A 20,891-nucleotide genomic window follows, 5' to 3' on the forward strand; every position below is an offset into this window, starting at 1 on the left:
TGAGGGATGCTATAAAATCAGCTGTACTTTCAGCTGAAACCTAAAACATAAGCCACTATCAGTATTCTACTATAAGATATTAGAGGAAAACGGGGGCAACAGAATAAGTAACAAATATAGCTACAATAGTCCCCAGTTTGGTAGCCAATTTTTGGTTGAATTTGGGAATCCTGCATTTGCTGCTTTCTACTCTCCTTTCCCCTACTCTTGCCAGCAATTCAGTGGGATGGAACTCTTTGCTTGTTGAGGTGACTCAAACCTTAATCTCTCTAGTATCTGAGCTCTTTATGGTTTTTTTTTTCTTCTTGATTTTGTTTCCACAATATTCCAGTATGGAGATCTTTTGGGCAAGGGAGTTCCTTGATGAGAAGGAGCAGCTCAATTTCCCTTGACAATAAGTACACCATGAATACCTGAAGACACAGTCCTGCTCTTCTCTGATTGCTGGTTCGGCATCATGAGAAGCTCAAGCGGCCAGCTGCCATTTGAATGCCACCATCACCTGTCCTTGGTGGAAGCATTCTTTGGCAGTAGGATCTCCAACCCACCAATCCCAAGGTCACAGAAATAAGAAGCAAAAGGTCTTCAGGTTACTTATTATATGTAAAAATGAGAGGGTTGCTCCCACTTCTTGATTCTCAGACCCATGCATTCTGGGGCAATGATGCCATATGTTGGCCATTCATTTAAGACATATACCACATATACCACGTCCAGCCTTGAATGGTGTGGTCTTCTAGTTCTTCTAGAAGTTCTTCTAGTTCTTCTAGTTAGCAATAAAACAGAGCCTGTACCAGGGTCTTCCTCTGTTCTATCAAGCACACAGCTAGTGAAAGCTAGTGCACATAAGAAGACATTGTATTCTGTATCCCATCACTGCATTTCTTTGCTTCTAAAATATGTGCTCTGGATGGACGTGATGATGTATGGTAACCCATGGCAACAGGTCATTGATTATGTTAACCCACAAATGGTACTTGTAAAAAGGCGTTTAAGGAGTACCTGGTGAATAGAAACTCCAAAATATAGCATATGTGACCTCCAACTTCCTTCCTCTTAGACATGGGCAGAGTAAGTCGCAATACCTTTTCTCTAAGAAGGAAACTCCAACATTATATTGATCAATAGATTTCTCAAAACTTTAGCATCATGGCAGGCCCCTAAACTTTCTTAAAGTTTCTCTCTCATATTTTTTCATTCATATGTCTCAGTGAGGTATCCAGAATGCTCAAAACCTTCTGCTCACTAGATCCAGTTTGCATCATGTGATCTGTATAAGGAATCACCATGATGTTCTAAGAGCTTCAGAAGGAGCAAGATTCCTTTGGCTCATAGTAGATGAGAGAATGAGAAATTTACACAGCTATGAGACAATGTAGTAAAGTTTTACACCACCGTGAAACAATACCGTAAGCAAATTGTTGTCCCTGCCATACAAATACAACTTCCTTTTGTCTTGAATGGAGGGATAAAGCATTTGTTAGGTCATTAACTACCTACCAGGTAGCAGTAGGTCTGTGAATCTGCTCCCGTAAAGGGCCGCATCTGAAATCATTTCTGTGATTGGCTTTATTACCTGGTTACCTTTATTACCTGAATAAGCTTGTAATAATCTGCTGCCATTTTCTAAGGTCCATCTTGCTTTTGTACCAGTAATACAGGCAAACCAAGAGATTTATGGTAAGATTCACCACTTCTACAAGTCCCAAGTCTTCAGTGGCTGTGCTAATCTCTGCATCTCTTCCAGGGATTAATTCCTGCTTTTAATTTGTTATCATGGCAGAGGAGGCAGATCCAGTGGTCTCCATTTGGTCCTTCCTTCTCTAATGGTCCTCATTCTACAGGTAAGAAAACTATTGTGGACAATGTACCGGTTACTAAGTGATCTATTCCCACTATTCAATCTGAGACCTCAATCCCATTAAAACCCTCGCTCTGAATAACTGACCATCATGCCAATCATGTGTCAGAGGATGGTCATAAGTTCAGAACAAATTTCTTTTTTTTTTAAGATTTTATTTATTTATTTGAGAAAGAGAGAGAGAGACAGAGTGAGCAGGGGTGGGAGTGGGTAGAGACAGAGAGGGAGAAGCAGGCTCTCTTCTGAGCAGGGGATCCTAGGACCCAGGGATCATGACCTGAGCCAAAGGCAGATGCTTAACTGACTGAGCCACCCAACCACCCCTTGAACCAATTTCTAATAACCCCTGGAAGGTCTTTATATTTTCCCTTCCCAGTGCACATGGGTTCCTCTGGGAACTGGTAAAAAGCCATGAATCCATATCAAGAGGACTCATGTTAGGTTTCTTCCCACCAGACCTGAAAATTTTCCAACTATATAAACGTCAAGCATTATTATCTCTTTCATTTCTTGAGATTCCATAATCAATACACTATCATACAATACCTCTGAGAATCAAAACACTCTGAGTCCAAGATAGTGTCACTGGTGAGTTATATTAAATTTTTAAGGAATATATGGTGCCAATCATACATAAGTCCTCCCAGAGGATTAAGAGTATAGACTTTTTAATTTATTTTATAAAGCTAGAATAACCTTAATACTAAAGACCAAAAAATCAGTATGATAAAGGAAAATTAGAAGCCAGTGTTATCATAGATATATTTGCAAAGTTCCTACACAAAGTATTGGTGAACCAAATCCAGCAAAGTATAAATGGGTTAATAATTTTTTAGGACTAAGTTGAATTTATCCTAAAAATATAAGTTTATTTTAAATTTGAAAAAAAAGTAACTTACTGTAACTGAATATAAAAGAAAACCACATGATTATTTCATAAGATACAGATAAAGTACTTTTATAAAATTCTGAATTCATTCATGATAAAGGAAGTATAGAAATGCAAAAATAAAAATAAAAAATTTTGAGCTAAATGGCATATCATACTGAACTTAGTAAAGAATGTGTGATCCTTTCAGTGGTTTGGGTTGAGTCAGCTGGATATCTGTATTTAAAAAATGAACTTTGACTCCTACCTTTCACCAGGCAGAAAAATTCTTTTGAGCTGGAGCATAGGTTGTATCCTAATGCAATTAAACTTGTAAAAGTGAACAGAGGAAAATACTTTCATTATATAGGGATAGGCAATGATTTTTTAAACAAGGTATCAAGTGCACTCATCATAAAAGAAGAGGTTGATAAACTAGATTTTATTTAAAAGGGACACTATGAATAGAGTGAAATAGCAATTCTCAAGACAGGAAAGTTATAATGCATAAATCTAAAATAGGACCCATATCCAGAATATGTTTCTAAAAACTCCTAAAAATCAATTATAAACAAATAGACTCAAAAAATGGGTAAAAGGCTTGAACAACAATTTACAAAACAGGATATTCAAATGTTCCCCCAATACATAGAGAGAGAGACTCTCTATATCATTAGTGATTAAATAAAATGGAAATTGAAACCACAATGTGGTTAGGTCAGGACCTAAATAGGTATTTTGCCAAAGAAGATATCCAGATGGCCAACAGACACATGAAAAGATGCTCATCATCACTCATCATCAAGGCAATGTGGATCATAACCACAAAGAGATACCACCTCACACCTGTCAGAATGGCTAATATCAAAAACACAAGAAATAAATTGGTGAAGCTGTGGAGAAGGTACACTGTTGGCAGGAATATAAATTTGTGCAGCCACTACAGAAAACTATGGAGATTTCTCAAAAATTAAAAATAAAGAAATAACATATGATCTGGTAATTTCACCGCTAGGTGTTTACCCAAAGAAAGTGGGAAACATTAATTTGAAAAGATACATATATGTATACCCCATGTTTATTGTGTTATTATTTACAATAACCAAGATATGGGAACAACCTAAGTGACCATAGATAGATGAAAAAGAAGATGTGACATATGTGTATAACACACACACACACACACACACACACACACACACACACACAATGGAATGTTACTCAGTCATTAAAAAAAGAAAGAGATCTTGCCATTTGTGACAACACAGATAAACCCAAAGGGTAATAAGTTAAATGAAATAAATCAGAGAAAGACAAATACCATATGATTTTTACTTATATGTGGAATCTGAAAAAGCAAACAAACAAAAAAAGCAGAAATAGACCTGTGGGGGCACCTGGGTCGCTCAGTGGGTTAAAGACTCTGCCTTTGGCTCAGGTCATGATCCCAGGGTCCTGGGATCAAGCCCCACATCGGGCTCTCTGCTCAGCAGGGAGCCCGCTTCCCTCTCTCTCTCTCTCTCTGCCTGCCTTTCTGCCTACTTGTGATCTCTATCTGTCAAATAAATAAATAAAATCTTAAAAAAAAAAAAAGAAATAGACCTATGAATACAGAGAACAAACTGGTGGTTTCCAGGGGGAAAGGAGTGGGGAGGGGACAGATGAAATAGGTGAGGGAGATTAAGAGGTACAAACTTCCAGTTATAAAATAAATAAGTCACACAGATGAAAGGCACAACATAGGGGAAAATACATATATACACATGTATATGTGTATGTGTATGTATATACACATACATGCCACAATGTGATACTGCCATACACCTTCCAGAAAGGCTAATATTAGCTGCATGGTGTCACTTAAATGTGGAATCTGAAAAACAAAATGAACAGATAAAGTAAAACAGAAACAGATTCAGATACAGAGAGCAATCCAGTGGTTGCCAAAGGGAAGGGAGATGGGGTGACAGGTGAAATAGGAAAAGGGGATTGAAAGGTACCAAGTTCCAATTTGTAAGTCACAGGATGTAATGCATAGCACAGGGAAAATAATTAATAATAATGTAACAACTTTACATGGTGACAGATGGTAGCTACATTTACTATGGTGAAACTTTGTAATGTATATAAATGTTGAATCACTATGTTGCACACCTGAAACTAATATAATATTGTTTGTCAACTACACTTAAGTTTTAAAAAGCTGATGATACCTAGTTTGGCAAGGATACAGAACACTGGAAACTCTCATACTATTAGTTGGAGTGTTCAATTGCTACAGTCACTTTATAGAACTGTTTCTCAGCACTTCACAAAACTAAACACTTATATACGCTATGACCCAGCAACCCTAGTTTTGAGTATATATTAACAGAAATGAGTGCTTCTGTTCACCAAAGGACATATTCAAAAACGATCAGATAGAGAAGCTTAATTCATAATTATGTAAAATCGCAAACAACCCACTATCCCTCAAAATTATAAGGGAGAACAATTTGTATTGCATTCATACAATGTGATTACACACAGCAATGGGAAAAAAAGAATACAAACTACTTACACGTACAATAACACAGATGAATCCGTAATGTTGAATGAACTAAGCTAGACACAAAGGTTCACGTGGCCGAATCCATGGTGAGAGAAGTCAGGAAAGTGGGGCAGGATCCTGAGGAGGAGGGGATTGTGACAGAGCCTCATCTGTACCTATAAAATGATACAGAATAGAAATATTTTATATCTTTGGATGTCTGGTGGTTACATGGACATACGTTCCTTTTAAAAGTTCATCACGTTTTACACATAAGATTTGTTAACTGTGGGGTGCCTGGGTGGCTCAGTGAGTTAAACCTCTGCCTTCAGCTCAGGTCATGATCTCAGGGTCCTGGGATCAAGTCCCGCATCAGGCTCTCTGCTAGGCGGGGAGCCTGCTTCCTCCTCTCTCTCTCTCTCTCTCTCTCTGCCTGCCTCTCTGCCTACTTGTGATCTCTCTCTGTCAAATAAAATCTTTAAAAAAAATTTTAAAAAAATTTAAAAAAGATTTGTTAACTGTACTATAAATTTTATTTGCAAACTTTTCTGAAGTTATAACTCAATTTTGAAAATGATTTTTGAATGTAGAAGGAGAGGCTGGGTGGGAGATGTGGTAATAGGAAACTTAGCAGGATCCACAGACATCAACACAGGGCAAACATGTCACAGTACTGCAATTCACTTGCCCAGCCGGTCTGCTCCTATTAATACTATGTGGCTAACAGAAAAACAGTAAGCGAGACTCCCCCTTTGCTTCTTTTTGTTGTTGTTAGTCACACAGTAAGTGGTAAAACCAACATCTGAACCCACCCAGTCTGACTCCAAGATCTGTCCAGGAACACACATAAAGATCGTTTCTCAGACCACTGCATAATGAGGTTGTATCAGTGTATTATTTATAATTTTCTGACTATATGGCTGACTTTATTAATTCCTAGTAAATACTACAGAGTATGATTCATTTGTTTGAGTTTTCTTTATAAAGCTCGAAGCTCATGGAATCACTTTGAGTGTTAGTAAAAGTAAAATGAAATAAAATAAAGTCACTTGAATTTTGAGACTTGGTCTGACACTTGCAATCATGTGGCCCAAATTGGGCAGACAAAATAACCTGCTGGGGTTTTTTTCTTTTTTAAAGATTTTTTGACAAAGAGAGAGAGGCTGCACAAGCAGGGGGAGTGGGAGAGGGAGAAACAGGCTCCCTATTGAGCAGGGAGCCTGATGTGGGGCTTGATCCCAAGACCCTGGGATCATGACCTGAGCCGAAGGCAGATGCTTAACAAACTGAGCCACCCAGGTGCCCCAACCCACTGTTTTTCTTTTTCAGAGAAGCATACAGTCTTGTGCCAAGAGGTAAAATGATAACCACTCTCCATAAAAGTAAAGTTCTCTGAGCTACTAACTGTTCAAAATATTGTAATTCTGAAATATTTGTCTTCCTTGGAAAGGACAGTTCTTCTCTCTCTCTCTCAACTACCAGTGCAATGTTCCCAAGAGTTCTTTCCTGAACTGAGAAAAGAAATAACAAAACTTCAATTCACAAATAGCCTGGTGTGCAAATTTCCAAATACCAAATGTATTCTCATTCTGGTAAGCTCAGAGTAACCCTCGTCCCTTCTGACCAGATTCTCTCCAATTTTAAGTGCTCTGGGCCAATGGTACCATCTGGTGCCTGGAGCTAGAAACTGTTCTCATCTGTGTATTTTCTATACCACCCTCTTTCTTCCTCTCCACTAATAGAGTGCCCAGATGAGGGTGCACTTGCTAACTTTGTCTTTCCTGATCTGAAACGGTACCAATTCAGCTAATCACAATTCCAGCCATTCTTTCTTTATAGTTCTGGGTCTCAGGAAGGTGTTAGCAGATACCAGTTGAAAAATACACCCTATTCCTGCCTTTACCTGCTCTTTTTCTTTCAAGTTTTATGTGACTTTCTAAAATGGTTCCATCTAAACCTTAAAGTCAGGGAGACTGAGGATTGGAGAAGTTCATAAACTTTCTTACTGTCACAGAGAAGTAGAAACTGGGCTGAAACAGTAGTATGGATTGTTCAGAACTGCTTGGAGGGAAAACTTGGAGGATTTGGGGCAAATAGAAAGTGAGAATAATCCATGTTTTTTTTTTATTTTCAATTATCTGAGCTTTCCTGAAGAATGTGGTAATGCCTTCAAAGAGCAAGTAAGATGGAGCACTGGGTGTGGTGCAAAAATAAAGAATACTGTTATGCTGAAAAAATAAAAAAAAATTAAAAACAACAACAACAACAACAACAACAACAAAAACAAAGAGCAAGTAAGTAAAGGTACTTCTGTTTTATCAGTGTGTATTAGTAAGGGTTTCCTAATGTGTGGGTTTATTTGATCTGTCCACCATCTCTTTTTCCCTTTTAATGTTTCTGTGTTGGGCCCTCTCTGTTGACCTGAGAAGCAGATGGTCTCTGTCAGTTGAATCATACCAGACCTTTGAATTTTCCCCAGAAGCATGATCCACATTCCAATTGCTTTTCTCTATAGGCCAGAATAATATGCCATCATCTTTAGGCTTACAAATGATACACCAGATGGATGCTTGAGCAGAAATGATATATGGATACCTAATTATTACATAAATGGCACACAAGATACAGAGTCAACAGAATTTAAATCTACTGTGATTTTGGTAAATTTATCAATTTAAGAGGATTAGCTGGTTGCTTTGTCTGCAAGCTTCTTTTTTTTTTGGTCATTTGATCATGACTGGTGAGTTTAAGAAAAATGAATTTTGGATCGCTTAAATTTGGGGCACAAATTAAGCATCAAAGAGAATAATGACCTCAGTGGATTAAAATATATCAAATATGTAAGAATTCATAAAAATACTACCTTAATTGGTCACCTCTGGATGTTGCTAGGATACCAAGTTACTGTTGTAAAAACCGGCAAATAGAAGTAAGAAATCAAGTATTTATCTTGCCTTCTTACACAGATTATATCTCAGGGTAACCAAATAGTTGGTAAGAGAATATTCTTTCTCTCTGTTTGGTAAACGAATATTCTTTACAGGTCAATTCCAGCTAAGAAATGCAGAGGGCAAATAAAGGAGTATTCACTATTTTGCAACTCATAATAATACAGTGTTTGTAAACACTCGTTGGAAAGGTTGGTAGTGAGTTCTATAGTGGATGGATTGGGCTGGTAAAACCAGACCCAGACATCATGGGCCCCATGATGTCAGGTGGTGAGAAGAACATATCCCCAGCTTTGAGGAGGTTTTGCAACAAAAAAGCCAAACCTGAATTTAATCAAGCTTCTAAATCTAACCACTGGTTTACAGGAATGATTAAGGATTAGCATTACTTAAAACCACAAAGATGCAATTGGTCAAAATCATAATGGAGGATCTCTTAAAGATGAATGATCTGATTTCTTCAACAAATATGTGGCATTAGAAAGAGAGGAAGAGCTTTAAAAGGAATGTACCGAGCTCATGTAATGTTTGCAATATGGGGTCTGATTATTTAAGACTAAGCTTATTGAGACATTTCTGAGACTCTAGTAGATAGTATTAAGGATTTGTAATACATTTTTATGTATAATAATATAGTCATCATACTTATAAAAGAAATAAGTAAAGTCTTTGTTAGTTATACACTGGAAAATATGAGTGAAGCTGGATGCCTGGGATTTTCCTGATAACATTCCCCGTCTTGGTCCAGGTCCCCAGAAACAGACTCCGATGCCAGGACTTGTATGCAAGCAACACCGTATGGGAGTGTTCCCAGGAGAGACTGATAGTGAGAGGGGCAGGAAAGCAAGGCAGGAGGGGGAAGAAGTCACGAACAGCATGATTTCAGGCAAAGTCTCATGAAGGGTAGCTTCAGCTTCAACCCTCAGGGGAATTTGTCATGTAAGTTATAGCCTCAGAGCTGCTTTGCCCAAAACCAGGGAGTTGGGCTCTCACTTCCCACCCATCCATCAGCTTGCTAAAGATCACTCCAGAAGGTGTAACCGCCATGTACTGCCTGGGCAAAGCAACTCCAGAACCCACAGAGGGGCCTTGGAAAAGGAATCCTAGATGCAGGTCTTTGGAGGAAAAAACTGAAACTTAGAAAGGGGAACAGGGAAATTGGTAAAGGGATCTGTGAGCATCTTGGTAGAGAATAAACTGTGCCCACGAAGGATGCCCCAGTAGTGAGAGGAAAGAATGTGTGTGATAGAGGAAGAAGCAAAATGCACACAGTATTACAAAGTATTGAAGCTAGGGGTGTATGTTCAGAAACTTCCAAAAAACTTGGAAAAGGAAGCAATCAATCATGATGATCTCACCTGTCAGATACACTGTATGATATAAGTAATTCTAATCTAAACAAAAGATTCATTTGATCCGAAAGTTTATTTCTAATTCAACTGTTGAGAACTTGGAAATGACCAACCTTGGAGAAACAATGTCATATGTTGGTGTGTTTCTAAGATAACCTCCCCAAAACACTTTGGCTCATAGAAGGGAGGAATACCATGTGCTCACAATAAAACAGGAGAAAATAGCACAGAGGTAACACAAGTAATTAAATCACAGGGCACTTCTGAGAAATAGGTTGGTTTGCCTTGTCTTTGATGTTCTAGGGAAAGCAGCTGTTCTTAGAACTCCTTTGCTTTTAGTTTATAGTCCGCGGAAGGGCCACTTTACAGCTTAACCACTGGGTAAGAGTTTGTTGGAAGTATGTGTCTGGGAAGAATGCTTGCTTCTTAATGATCAAGGGCTCTCTGTGGCTGCTGGTGTTCCAGATGGTATCGCACTCAGCACTCAGAGCACAGGCTTCCCAACACAAAGTGTTCCTTTTTTGTTGTGTTTTTTCCCTGATCGAGGTGAGAGTTTCAGTTTGAGAGGAAAGTAGAAGGGGGAGGCTCCCACAAAATGAAGCTGTTTATTCCAAACTACTGTAGCACCCAAGCATGAAGGTTTGATTAGGTTATTTTTCATGCAACCAGGTCTGTTATGAGTTCATCTTTGGTCCACCATGCAATGTCCATTTCAGATCTCCCCACAAAGGTGAGATCGCTTTACCAGGTGTTTCTCTGGCCTCCAGGTCTATTGACTTCTTTGTCCTGTAGACTTTTGCATTACATCATACCATAAGGGAAGTATGCATTACCAGGGTGCCCTGGGTGCACGGTCCACTCCAACCAAGATTTCCAAACATTGTGCAAGCTAGCTCAACTTTTCCTTGACCTGGATGCTCGTTCATGAATGCACTTAGGATTCATATCATTGTTATTAGCTAACTTTTATGACTTTTTCTACTCCAGTAACTATTTCTCATCTGCGCAGTACAAAATACTCTATCATGTGCATTATTTAATTTGGTGCTCCAACTAACCCTTAGTCCCCTTAATATTTGAGGTTCAGAATGATGAGGTGACCTCAGAGTCACAATGCTGCTAAGGAGAGCCAGGATATACACAAAGTCTGTCTGACTCCATCCACATTCTTTTCTTTTTTCCTCTGCCATAAGAAGAGCTGGGGAGATGTGTCATGGCCCCTATGTCCTTCTTCCAGTCATTTTCCATATTTCCTTTGGAAAAGCTGTCACTGTTTTACCAAGAACCAGGAAAATGTTCTTTCTATCAAAAGAAGCAATACATGTAACAAGTAATAAAAAAAAAATAGTGGCTAGCTTGCTTACTGTGTGTGCACTCATATACTTCTCCAGGCACAGTCTTATGAAGTTATGTACTATTACTGTCTCTTTTTTTTGTAGATAAGCACTGAAGCTGAGGAGTTAAATTATTGGCTCAAAGTCACATAGGTAAATAGATGGCAGTGTTAACTCTGACTCTAGGGCCTTAACCCGTATGCAATCAGCTTCCCAAGGACTGAGGGCTGAGCCTACTGGCAAGTCAACAGCATTCCTGGTGGGCCCATCATTGAGTCCACACAGAAACTAGTCCAGGCAATACTTTTGTGCCAGAACATATTTTCCAAAACTAGTGGCAACAGTACTACCCATCATCTGTGTTCTGCTTAAAATAGGACCTTGGCACTCTTCTTCAAGTGGTGGGGTCTCTCTTCTCCCCCTTGGATCCAGGCAGACCTTTGCAGCTGCCCCCATGAATGGCCTGGGACAAGTGAGACCATGTGACTTCCAAGGCTGAGTTGTCAGATTCCCATGACTTCCGTTTGTTCGCCTAGAATGCTTACTCTTCTAGCCTCCCAGCATGCTGTAAGAAAGCACAGACGGGCCCCGGAGAAGTCCATGGAGAAGGAATCAAGTTCCCCTGGTTCAAGGTCCTGGATGAGCTCCCAGTCAATGGGCAGCACCCAGTTTTCAGGCATGTATGAGTGCTACCTTGACAGTGACCCTTCTAGCCTCCAGTGAAGCAATCCCCTAGCACAGCAGACACTGCATGGAACAGAGATGGGCTATTCGCACCCTGCCTTCCTCAAAATGAAGAGTTGTGAGCAAAATAAATGATTATTGTTTTTTTCATGCCTTAATCTTTGGGGTGTTATTTTGTGGTAGTAAGTTATGTAGCAGCTTTAAAAGCATTGTCATCTGAGCATTATATTGGGTGCCTTGTAGTGGTGTTGGGATGTTAGTCGGGAGTGGGCAAAGGAGTTAATATTTATATGTCAGGCATCCTCCAGGCACTGCCATCTACCTTATCTGCTGTTTCCTAAATTAATTCCATGAAGAATGAACTGTTATTTCTGATTTGCTGGGGAGGGAACTTGAGGCTGGAGAGGCCAGCTCCTTGTCCATTTGACACTCACAACACCAGCAGACATGTGGGGGATTGGGACTTAACTGAAGGTCTTCCTTAACCCAAGCACGGTGTCTTTTCACTAATATCTTATTTCTACATTGACTTGAATCTGGATCCACTAAAAGATAGCTAACAGTGGTGACTTAAAAAAAAAAAAAGCCCAGGACTGAAGAGGTTAATGAAAAACTCAAGCTTCCCTCAAGTCTAGGATAGTAGAGTGGACTGCCGCACCCAGCAGACCAAAGCCTGTGGTTTCCAACTGAGGAATAATACCAAGAATGATGACGACATGGTGATGAGAAGCTGGCACTGACTGAGTCCATATCAAAAGTGTGAATACTTGGGGCGCCTGGGTGGCTCCATCCGTTTAGTGTCTTACTCTTTGGTTTCAGCTCAAGTCATGATCTCAGGATCCTAGGATCACGTTGGGCTCTGCGTTCAGTGGGGAGTCTGCTTCTCTCCCTCTCTCTCTCCCCTTCTCCCTTTGCTCCTCCCCCCATCTATGCATGCTTTCTCTCTCTCTCTCTCTCTCAAATAAATCAATAAACCTTAAAAAAATTCTTTATAACAAAGTATGAACACTCTGTAAAACAATGAGCCAAGTTCTACCATGTCCGGTGCTTCATGCCCATGACTGCACCAGCCACCTGTGATGTAGGAAAGCCCCACACCAGGTGAGGACACGGAGATTCACACAGGCCAAATAATTATCTGAATGCCAACAGTGAGGGACTGGCTGTAGAGCCCACCTCATTATACCACCTGAAAGAAGGAACCTAGGAAAATGGAGGTGCAATCCTGATGCAATGCATTCCCTTGACTGACAGTGAGTGAACAAGGTGGGGAGCACAGTGGATGGATAAGTTCATCTGTCAGTGGCTGGATATCAGGTGGATTCTAACTAGCGGCAGGGGTGGCTGCACCAGGGTACCTCAGAAGGCCACGGGATGCTACAGGGAGCTTATGGGTATGACTGGGGGGTGACATTCCCATCAGCGAGGCCCCATTCGCCTGGTATTTGGCATCTGGTGCAGTGCAGAGAGCACTTCTTAGCCCTCTGATGCTTGAAAATGCCAGGGCTTAAGGCCCCCCCTGCTGTTGGAAAAAGTGGGAGATGCTGAAGTGCAATGTTTGATTCTACTTTTAGATATACTCTATGCTCCTGCTCTTATTAAAATCTCTCTGTCAACCCTGGGCATCTCTGATCTTTTCCATAGACTCTTTCAAAGGGGTCAGCCAGCCCCAAAGGAGAACTCCACCCCATCCCAAAGGAAAATGTGGACCCAGTAACTGGACAGCTGTGGGCCTAGGCTCCCCTGGGAAAGTCTTAGCTCAGCTTGTGATTTCCCCAACAACAAATATTTCAGAAGAAAATTGAAGGCAAGGGACAGGAGGTTGTGAAGACGATTTCCCCCTAACCTGATGGTAAGGGACCATTTGTGGAGAAAAACATGTTTTAAAAATAGAGTCACCTGTTCCCACTGTTTATTACAATTCTGAGGCAAAGGATATCTGCTTGGATTTTTAAAAGGGAGGGAGGAGTGAAATAACCTTTGTTGCCATAGGAATAAGAATTCTCTTCCGATCAGAGGAGGATGAATTCAAGTGAAAAATTGGAATCAGGAGAAGGTGAGCTGTTCTAAAGGAACACTCATCCATTGTCCTGAAAAATCCACAGCCAGACAGGAGACGTAAAAGTGGAAGGACACGTGGAGTGCAGAATTCTGAATTTCTGCATCCATTTTATCTTTTTTGGTAACCACTGGGAATCTTTGGTTGATGTAGTTTAGAGACTAACTTTAGTATAATTTAAAATCGATATTCAAATGACTTTTCATCAGTTTCCCTTGTGTTGCAAAAATGATGGGGGCCCAGACAGACACTTGAAAGCTTCAGGGGAGGTCTGTGGCTTTTGAGGGACCAGGAGTAAAGATGCAGGAGTACTTATTTCTTTGAAAGAGTGGGTAACAAATATTCGATTCTGAGATCTAGAGCTGGACAAGTCTAGAGCTGAATGCTGGCTCCATGACAAATCTTCTAAAGTGACCTCAGGCCCCTTCTTTCAACTCTGAGCAAAATGCAGACAGCAGTACCTGCTCCACACTTAAGCACGTGCTCCTTGTGCTCCTCGTGAAGCACGAGGCCCCTGGGTGGCTCAGTTGGTTGGGCATCTGCCTTTGGCTCAGGTCATGATCCCAGTGTCCTGGGATCAAGCCCCACATTGGGCTCCCTGCTCAAGGGAAGACTGCTTCTCCCTCTCCCAGTCCCCCTGCTTGTGTTCCCTCTCTTGCTATGTCTCTCTCTGTCAAATAAATAAATAAAATCCTTGAAAGAAATAAAAAGAAAAACTTGAAGTGATGCCTGGCACATAATGGGAGGTCACTGACTGGCAGTTTTTATGGCTGCAGTAATTCGGTCCAGTTGACTGGGCTTCTCCCTTCTTCAAATCAATTCCAGCCACATATTTGGGGATCGGTTCTCCCGGATGTGGATTACCTGACGTATCAGGTAAGATTGGGTTTGATGGCATGTGACAGATACCTAAAATAATAGCAGTTCGAAACAAGACAGAAATTTATTTTTTTTCTCTTATGTAGAGTAAGACCTAGCATCCGCTGTGCAGAGCTGGTGCTGGCCTCAAGGACCCAAGCTTCCTGGCATCAGACGTTCTGTTTGTAAGACAGGTGGGAGCACAGGGGCTGCTGGGGAGCAAACAGTCTGTGGTATGTGTAGATTCTCTGTCCCTCTTTCTCCTTAGCCCTCATGATGGGATCTCCTGCTGTGTCATCTCTCCCAATGGAAGGAAAAGGAAGAAACATCCAGACTGAGCACTCTAAATAGAACACTTTTCCTATTCTAATTTGAGTGTGCATTCCAACAGAAAGAATTCATCAGCATTGCACCGAGTACAACAAATGTTGCCAATACCGATAGCATTGACATATTATTAGATATCATATTATATAGAATATTGTTTTCCATAGCACAGTATTCTAAAATTAGTCAAGCAGTGGGGGCCAGGAGGGCCACCTGTTCCTGGCCTGGCCTCGGGATCAGAATCCCTTCCCACTGTAGGTCCACACTTATGACAGTATTAAGGCACAGGGGTCTGGTGATAAGCTAACTGTCTCACCAAGTGCGCCGCGTGGCGTCAGGCCCAGATGGCTCTAGGTAGGCTGCAGTGGTTTGGTCCGGGGTCACTTGGAGAGAAAAGCTTATAGGTTTTCTCTTGTGGTTACGCGGGGATCACCCTACTGGAGGGGCTAGAGCAGCAGGTCAAGGGGGCATGGTTTATAACCTTGACTTGCTGCCTTTTGGTTTGGGGGAAGTACAGAATTTTGTATTTATACCATTAACACAGCTAAAACCACACTTCAGATAATCATTGCAAACCTTTTATAACCTGAAAAATGTTGAAAGCACCCACCCTATTTTTGTTTGTTTTTTTAAATTAAATCTTGCACATACTCTCTCTCTCTCCATACACACACACACACACACACACACACACACACACACACACACACATATGTATGTATAAAGGATTGTATAAGGCGTATTTATATGACGTATAAGGTATATATATAAGGAGATTATATATATATATATAAAGGATATACATAAAATATCACATTAATATAAGATTTTATTTAGGGGCACCTGGGTGGCTCAGTGGGTTAAGCCTCTGCCTTCAACTCAGGTCATGATCTCAGGGTCCTGGGATCGAGCCCCACATTGGGCTCTCTGTTCGCAAGGAGCCTGCTTCCTCCTCTCTCTCTCTCTGCCTGCCTCTCTGCCTACCTGTGATCTCTGTCTGTCAAATAAATAAATAAAACCTTTTAAAAAATAAAAATAATAAACAAATTTTTAAATATAAGATTTTATTTATAGGATATTGATTTATAAAATCATATATTCAATATTTTCCTCTCTTCTTTGAAGTTTTCATTCTCCATAAGAACAAAGAAAGATTGAGGCTAATTTTTCCACAAAGTCTTTTCCAGCAATGACAGTCTCTGAAGTCATGTAGCTACATAAGCTCAAGAATGCACTGACCGTCCTCAGTCCTCTTGACTGCTAGTCCATGAATGTGGTCACTCCACTATTGCATCACTTGAAAAAAGTACAGCAGCTTAAGGTCATGAAGTCTGAATGTATAAGGAACTACCAAGGTCAACCAAGGATAGAGGCTACTTTATACAGTAATACTCTTCTGCTTCTTCTTTCTCATGAAGTGAGAACCAGGAAGAGTTTTCTACATTGATAAGACTGGTTTTTGCAGTAAGAACCAACCCATTACTTAATTGATGGTTGGAAGTGAGAAGAAAGAACTAGGATTTTAGGATCACTTGGTAAATCTTAACTATTTTTACCCTGTGAAATGAGTATTGTTTGTTATCTCTTCCTTGAAGGTAAAGAAATGAAGTTCAACAAAGGAATGTTCCCATGGTCACACCACTGGTGAGACAAGACACCACTATTTGAACCTAGCTGTTTGCCTCCAAGGCCTGGGCCATTTCTTCCCTTAAAAAAAAAAAACACTACCTAAGCATTCTAAGAATAAATAGAACATGGTCATAGAATAAATTCAAAAAGCAAGCGCAAGGAAAAAAGCATATAATATTTTATTTATAGTATAGACATAATTGTGTGAAAATGCAGCAAAAAGAGTGGAGATGAACCACTCTCAGGAATTCTGAGAGCAAGTTGTTAAACTGTTGTTAGCTTGACATTGCCATAATGGGTGTATTTACACCATGGGAATTGGCAAAGACTATAAATCATGGCTTTATTTTTTCTTTCTCCAGAAAGCCAGTTTACAAATATAGTACTCACTGGTCATGCCTTCCATGCTTTATGCATTGTGTTTTGCATTAAACCACTTCTTTCTTTTCTTTTCTTTTCTTTTTTTTTTTTTTTTTTGAGAGAGAGAGAGAGAGACAGCACAAGTGGGGCAGTGGCGGGGAGAGAGAGGGAGAAAGAGAATCTTAAGCAGGCTCCATGCCCAGCACAGAGCCCAATGTGTGGCTCGATCTCACGACCCTGAGATAATGACCTGACCTGAAATCAAGAGTTGGGCACTTAATCTACTGAGCCACTCAGGTGCCCCTACATTAAATCCTTTTTATAGTGGCATAAATTAGCTTGTGAAGAAGAAGAAATACTATGGCAGGGTTAACTAAAGAGTGGAATGAACTAAATCCAACCAGTAGTGTCCAGAAAACCTATAGATGATCCAGACATGGTTTTCCCTCAGCCCTTCTAAGATCTTTGAACTCAGAATTTCCTGTGGGTTCAAAGGAAAGATTAAGTTCTAAATATTTTCTCTGGGTGCAGGGCCATTCATAGCTCCTACCTTGCTCACTGGAGAGGGTGTGTCCACAACTCTCTGGAGAGGGTGTGTGTGTGCACAGCTCAAATAAGGGAAACCAGCTGTGTGTGCTGGGCTGTGGATCACACAGCTCATTTTCCCAAATAGTTTTGTTGGAAATTGACGCGTCCTTTTGTCACACATGGTCTTCTAGGACCTTGTGTGGCTTAGAATTTCTTCCTTTCTTTCCTTTCCTCTTTCTTTCCTTCTTTCCTTCCTTCCTTTCCTTCTTCATTCCTTCCTTCCTCTTTCTTTCTTTCTTTCTTTTTTCTCTCTTTCTCTCTTCCCTCCCTCCCTTCCTTCCTTCCTCTCTCTCTTTCTTTCTCTCTCTCTTTCTTTCTTTCTTTCTTTCTTTCTTTCTTTCTTTCTTTCTTTCTTTCTTTCTTTCTACATTCTATAAACCTAACTCCAGTGAGGGGAAAAGTGCTTAACTTAGGAAGATCTGTAAGGAAACATTGACCTCTTCAGCCTGTGCATAGAAGATGCACAGAAAAAGAAGTTGAATCCCTCTGTTCGAGCACTGAAGAGGCATACAAAGGGCACACCTCCAACACATACATACATGGTCATGTGTGGCAGGTGCACCCTCCATGTACTATTAGGCAGTGAAAAAGGAGCTGCATTCAACAGAGGGCTTCAGCCATCTGCCACAGTCTTGACATCACTATTCTTATGCGTAATGGCAAAGTGTGGTTATGGCTTTGGTTGGGGGCAGGAAGCCAAGGCTGTAACAGGACACCTAGTGCAATTGTGGAGTAATATGAAAAAGGAGGAGACCAGATAAAACAGGCAGCCTTCAATCCAAAGTCCAGAAGAGCACACAGAGACTTTTTTAGTCTGTTGCCCGTCTGGTATGCTGAGTCACGGCCCTAACTTCTGTCGCTGGAAAGGTTGCTTGTATCAAATTATCCTGCACCCAGGGAGGCAGAGCAGCCCCATTTGTCCCAGTAGCCTTGCCCCTGTTGAGTCACTGAAGCACAAGACTGAAAAGACCTGTTATTTCCTCTGTCTGTCCTCTGGGGACTGATGTAAACTCGATTATGATATGCATTGCCTCTGTTTCTTCTTCCATCTGGTTCTGATTAAAATAGTGAGAGACTATCCATGGCCTAATTTGGAATCTGCAGAGCATAAGAATGATGGTGGGTGTCAAATGAAATTAACCAGAGGTTACTGAATAACTATACTCGGTTAGGCACTTTGATGAAAAACTTTTTTAATCGAAATTCTTCTTTGCATTCTTTTCTTAGCAGTTCCACTTCCTTGGCTAATTCATTTTTCTCCAGAAAAGGGTAACTCATTGATTTGGGTAAATAAAAAAAAAATGTATGTAATAGTCATTAGATACTGTTCATTGATCCTATGTGCCTGATGTTATGCCATGTGTTTTATATTCTTTCTCATTTAATTCCCAGTGCCTGAAAACTTGTTATTATTCTTCCATTTTCTAAGGAGGAGAGATTCTGAGAAGTTATGCAGCTGGGTAACTTACACCAGGCCCCTTCAAGTGGGGATTCATTCATAGTCAGAATTCACCTCCACCATGCTTTTAACACGTTGCCTTGATGTCTCCTCCCCTCAGGGACAACTTTATCAAGACTCTGGGACCCATCTCCCCCACTGTGATTTTCAGAAATAAATTTGCAAATGCTATCATCATTTTTAGAGGGAGAAGTAAATGGAAATACAGATAGTCCCTAGGAAAGGGGCTATTTGCAAGAGGCTGCAACCAGCTTATGCTAAACGGGAGAGAAGAGAAGCACCCACTGGGATATCACAGGTGCCCCTCACAGGCTGTAAAGGCTTGGAGGGCACAGAAGTCAGCCTTAGAGGTCTGCAATGCTTGCCTGAGTAATGCAATGACAGAGCTCCTGATTCCAGCCATTTTCACTGGAAACACACAGTGCTCTGTGTAGGCAATTACTCCAGCGATAGCATAACCTGAAAGCAGAGCTCCACCGAGGGCATGGAGACATAAACACTCTGCATTCTTTGCTTACATCCCTGGCAAACAAAAATGTATTCCCAGATCAGCTTTGTCTTTCCCATTAAACACATGTGTTATAACAATTCTTCAGGTGTCACATTTTTCTCCAGCATGCAGGTCGATAAATGCTATCACTATGGAATTCATCAGAAGATGATTTGTTGAGATGTTAATCCAATTCAGCAGTGGGGCACGATCCCCTGACATGGAGAGATACTCCTTATTTTTTTTTTTTTAATTTCACCATCAAAGAGTGTAGCAAACACTCACATTTATTATGCTCTTTCTCTCCCTGTGTCGAAGGTTAATCACATAGTAATTCTGAAGGCTCCCTTTCCGTGATTCCTTTCCATTTTATGAGTTATTACATTGGCCTTCAAAGTTTAAATCAACCTATATCAATAGGAATTATAACCCAAATTCCATTTGAGCATTCAGATTGCACGGGTTTCCTGCTGGAATCAATGACAAACATGACCTCCAGAAGAGATGTAAAGAGCTCTTTAGGAAATTTTGGTCAAGTGACTTTTTAAAAAGTAAACCATCTGCAAATTTAAATCCTGGAACTGTAGCGTTTATAGCTGCCTGTACTAGGAAAACAAATTTACTGGGTATTTTCTTATGTTCCAAATATTCTAAGGATCTCTCGTACGTATCATTTTCATTTAAACTTGTGATCTATTATCATACTCCACTTTTTCAGAAAAGAAGAGTGTGAGCTAGAGTCTGAAATAAGGATATACCTTGCTTGACAACTCGTGGTCTTTCCAATACTCTGCTGTAAAGCAGGGTCAACAAACACAGTCTTGTGGCCCTCCACTTGTTTCTATAAATAAAGTTTTATTAAAATACAACTGTAATAATTTGTTTATGTTTTATCTCTGGCTTTTGCAATACAGTGAGAGCTGGTTAGTTGTGACAGAGCCCATATGCCCCACAGAGACTAAATTATATATTGTCTGGCCCTTTACAGAAAAAATTTGTTAACTTCTGCTGCAAGGAACTCTAATATGTTCCAGAATATACAGTGATAAATAAACATGGCTTCTACTTTCCAGTAACTCAAGTTCTCATTGAAGAAAACAGCAAATGCCTAGATGACTCTGGAACGGATATATCCTACCTCAACAAAGTTTGGGCTTCAAAATAAGGGAACATTTTTTATTTCTGTGATGAAATGGCTCAAGCCTCATATCGCTTTGGCAAGAATATCATTTTTCAACCTTTACAATTCCCTCTCCTGGAAAATCCCAAGACTCCCAGGGCCTCCAGAATGCAGTGCATCAATCCTAGATACAATTAAACTTTGCAGAAAGAAAATTGGGGCCATTGGTCAGTGCCTCATACCATTGTGACAGTTGGAATCTGACCATGTCATGCGGTTGTGTGGTCTGGATGACCAATGTGAAGGGGGTCCTTTCCCCTACAAAACCTGGTGCATTCTTTTATACTAATTATTATTCAGTGACCTTAGAGATCTTTCGGAGAGAGTTTTCCTTTGCGTTCATTGTAATTCCCCTAGCACAGCA

The 20,891-nt window shown here is 40.4% G+C and overlaps 1 long non-coding RNA gene across 1 annotated transcript in view; it reads left to right on the plus strand.

The window, feature by feature from the left end:
* The first annotated feature begins 1,792 nt into the window (after positions 1–1,792).
* LOC125104766 (uncharacterized) overlaps positions 1,793–20,891 on the plus strand; it is a 70,543-nt gene continuing 51,444 nt past the window's right edge. The window contains exon 1 of the long non-coding RNA XR_007128727.1: positions 1,793–1,844. This is a non-coding gene — a long non-coding RNA (uncharacterized LOC125104766). The remainder of the gene's footprint in view (positions 1,845–20,891) is intronic.

This window comes from Lutra lutra, chromosome 7, assembly GCF_902655055.1.
Source record: "Lutra lutra chromosome 7, mLutLut1.2, whole genome shotgun sequence".
NCBI lineage: Eukaryota > Metazoa > Chordata > Mammalia > Carnivora > Mustelidae > Lutra > Lutra lutra.